Raw genomic sequence first — 3614 nt, forward strand, 5'->3', positions numbered from 1 at the left:
CATAAGTTTCATGATTTTTTAAGGAGTTTATTTTTTACATTTTTATGGTTGGAATATTGTCATATTTTTTGTGTTTTATTGTGATCATTGCAAAACAGTTAGGTTAATATTTCTATTTAGATATTTATACTTTTACTTGAAAAAAAACTTAATAAATATTATAAAGATAATTTTATTTGTGGATTTGATTAACAAGTAGTAACATTAACACCATGTAATATTGTTTTGTCGATATTTATGATAATATTTTTAAATTATAATTTATAATTTAATTTAATAATTATAAAAAAATATATAACTTTTAAAAAAGTGGGCTGGCCCGGCAAGCCTGTATCCCATGTACTTGTTGGTTGGGCCGACCGTTTTCTGGCCCACACCAAAAATGGGCTAGCCTAGCCTGGCTTGGCCCGTAAAATGTCAAAGCCTGTATGGATTAGCCCGAATGGGATGGGCTAGCCCATATTGACAGCTCTAATCTTGACTTGTCATAGACTCATAAACATGATTTGCCTCCTAAGGTAAAATTTGCTCTGATGATTATTCTATTTTTTTGTCTTAAATTTTGACTATTTTAACCTCGACACAAAACGTACGTTTCATTATCTACATTATACATATTTTTACTTATATATGAGATTTGTCTCATAAAGCAGAAATTAGCTAGCTTGATAATTATTTTACTTTGATAAATATATAAATATGTCATTTAACTTAGCCTTAACTAACTTTTGTTCCCTCCAACTTTGGGTGTGTCGTTTGGTTGGGAACAAGTTATCCCAGGATTAATTATCATGGGATTAGTTATTCTAGGATAACTTATCCCACCATGCATATGAGATAACTTATCCCACCACTATCAGGGGCGGACCCACGTGGGTTCCAGGGGGTTCACCCGAACCCCCTCGGAAAAAAATTACACCGATACATATAAGGTAATCTTCTATATTTATGTGGATATATATATTTTGAACCCCCTCAATGACAAGGAGAAACTGATAGCCCAACAACTGGTCCCCTTGAAATTAAGCCTAACGTTGAGGGTTTGAATCCCTGTGTTAGCAGTTTATATTTTTCTTTTTTAGTTTTTTATTTTATAAAACATGCTAAAAGTATGGTTTTAAACCCAAAAAAATTTAAGGACCCGCCACTAAAACTATATACTACTACTTCCTTGAAATTTTATTTTGTTGGCTTACATACACGTTTATACTTTTATTTTCGAACCCCCTGAACGAAAATTTTGGATCCACCACTGATCACTATGGTATAAATGGTGAGATAAATTATCACAAATATGTCAACCAAACAAGACACCAAGGTCAATGTTCCAACACTTGTGAGCAGGGGCGGACCTACCTTGTTGCAAGTGGCTTCATATGAACCCACTTCGTCGAAAAAAATACATTGTATATACATATATATTCAATCTGTTTTTTGAAACAAAACACTGTATATAATTAATTTGACCCCACTTAAACCAATAGTAACACGTAGCCCAGCGGCAAAGTGGTTACAATTTGACTGATGCATCGCACGTACGATTTTTATATGTTGAACCCACTTGGTAAAATTTCTGGGTCCGCCACTGCTTGCTTGTGAGTTGTGGCACACTATAAATTGGAATTATTTATGCCTTAAAAAATATTAAATATAATTAGCGAAAAATTTCCTAGGAAAACAAAAAATCAGGTATGATTAGAAGGATGAAGCAAGCATATGTTGACTAACATATTATTGAATTGCATTACAAAGCTCTACTCACTGATTAATAACATTATTGTACAATTTAAGTATTTAATCCAATGTTTTCTTGTTCTCTTTTTATTTTTACATGTGGTTTATGCTTCATCATCATCAGATGCATTTCAGTGAAGGTGATGAAACATTAAGTGAAACAAAATGTATAAATTTGAAATTCAGAGGATCGCCATCCTACAATAAAAAAAGAATTAAGTCATGTCAAAGCTGTAAGAAAGTAATAATCTTCCTTTCATACCCTTTTTCATAATTCTATATACCTTTTTTGTTCCTTTAGGTAGTCACATGTCTGTTAATAAAACGAAATCACCCCATACATATGAATGAGATAGTTTATAATTTAAAAACTTCACATAAACATGGTGAAGAAGCAGAAGATACTAACACTACAATATTTTTGCTTCAAACTTCTCAAATTTTGTCCTCTACAAAGAATTTTTGATATTAATATCAACTCCGTATTCAATAATTTTTTTCGATCCATTTTTCACAAATCCTTCTTTGATCGGATTAGCTTCAAATAGATAAGAATACTTTGGCTGAGAAATCTCCATTAAATAAGTAACAAAAGTAAAAATTAAACACCAATCTATTTGAGGGGCAATCCGTACAAAAACATAAAAAATTTAGGTTGTGATATAAAAAAAAATATTTTCCATGAAAATTGTTTCTTAAAATTTAATTTCTAGGACTAGGAAAATAAAGGAATTTTTTTTATATTAGGAACGTAAGTAAAATAAATTATTTTAAGAATAATTTTATATAATCAAAATAAATATTACGAAAGATAGAGATGTGAAATTGTGAAAATACAAGCTATCAAGATGGATTAAAGATGAAATGTGTTACAGGATGCAGAAAACATACTCAATGTAGATTATCATTTATTGAATTTGTTCTCCTTATTTTTATTAAATAAATCATTTTCCTCATTTAAAAAAAAATATTAACTAAAGAAATATGAAAAATCAAAAAACTAAACACACTCTTAATCACAAGGAGCTTCATGTATTTTTATTGTTCACTGGATATTTAAAACTCCAACTAAATTTGGAGATTTTTTTACCAAACTAAGTCATTATATAAAGCAATTCACAAAAATAATACGTTTTTCTAAAATTTTAAAAAACTAGTATAAACGTATTCCACAATAATGTTTTAGGGTATATTTTATTTTTTAAAAGCTGATGGCATTAGGTTAATATACGTTACTCACAATATCGTTTTATATACTCCTTTCAGTTAACTATTTTTCCTCTACAATTCTAAGTTGTTTCTTTAACTTTACCTTCATTTTAATAGTTTTTCCCTTTACAGTTCTAAGTTGTTTCTTCTTTTAAATTCACCTTGCATGTCCTTTCATTCTAATTTCTATGGTTTCCTGGGGGGATCGAAGTAAAGTTATTTGCTTTACAGTGTTGTCCACCTACTTGCCAGTGAACCAAGTCCCATATTGTTAAGTGGAGAAGGGCAACGAAATGGACTTGTTATCTTTGATTTCGAGGAGTGGTTAACCTTTAGAAAATTATTTCATACCAGAAAAGATTGATTATTATTTCAATTATATTACAATAGCTAACTGAAAGGAAATTAACATAATTGGGCATCGACGCACAACTGAAAATTAACAGAATAACAAAAGACTGTCTACTTTTAGTAAAATGTAATTAAAAGTCACGTATTATAAAATGTTTCTATGAGTAATATTTTAGGAGAAAAATAAAATATACCTAAAACGTTACTGTTAAATACGTTAATACTAATTTTATAAAATTTTAGAAAAATATATTATTTTGGTGAATTGCTTTATATAATAGCTTAGTTTGGTTAAAAATTCCAAATTTGGATCACTAAGT

This window comes from Solanum tuberosum, unplaced genomic scaffold, assembly GCF_000226075.1.
Source record: "Solanum tuberosum cultivar DM 1-3 516 R44 unplaced genomic scaffold, SolTub_3.0 scf00297, whole genome shotgun sequence".
NCBI lineage: Eukaryota > Viridiplantae > Streptophyta > Magnoliopsida > Solanales > Solanaceae > Solanum > Solanum tuberosum.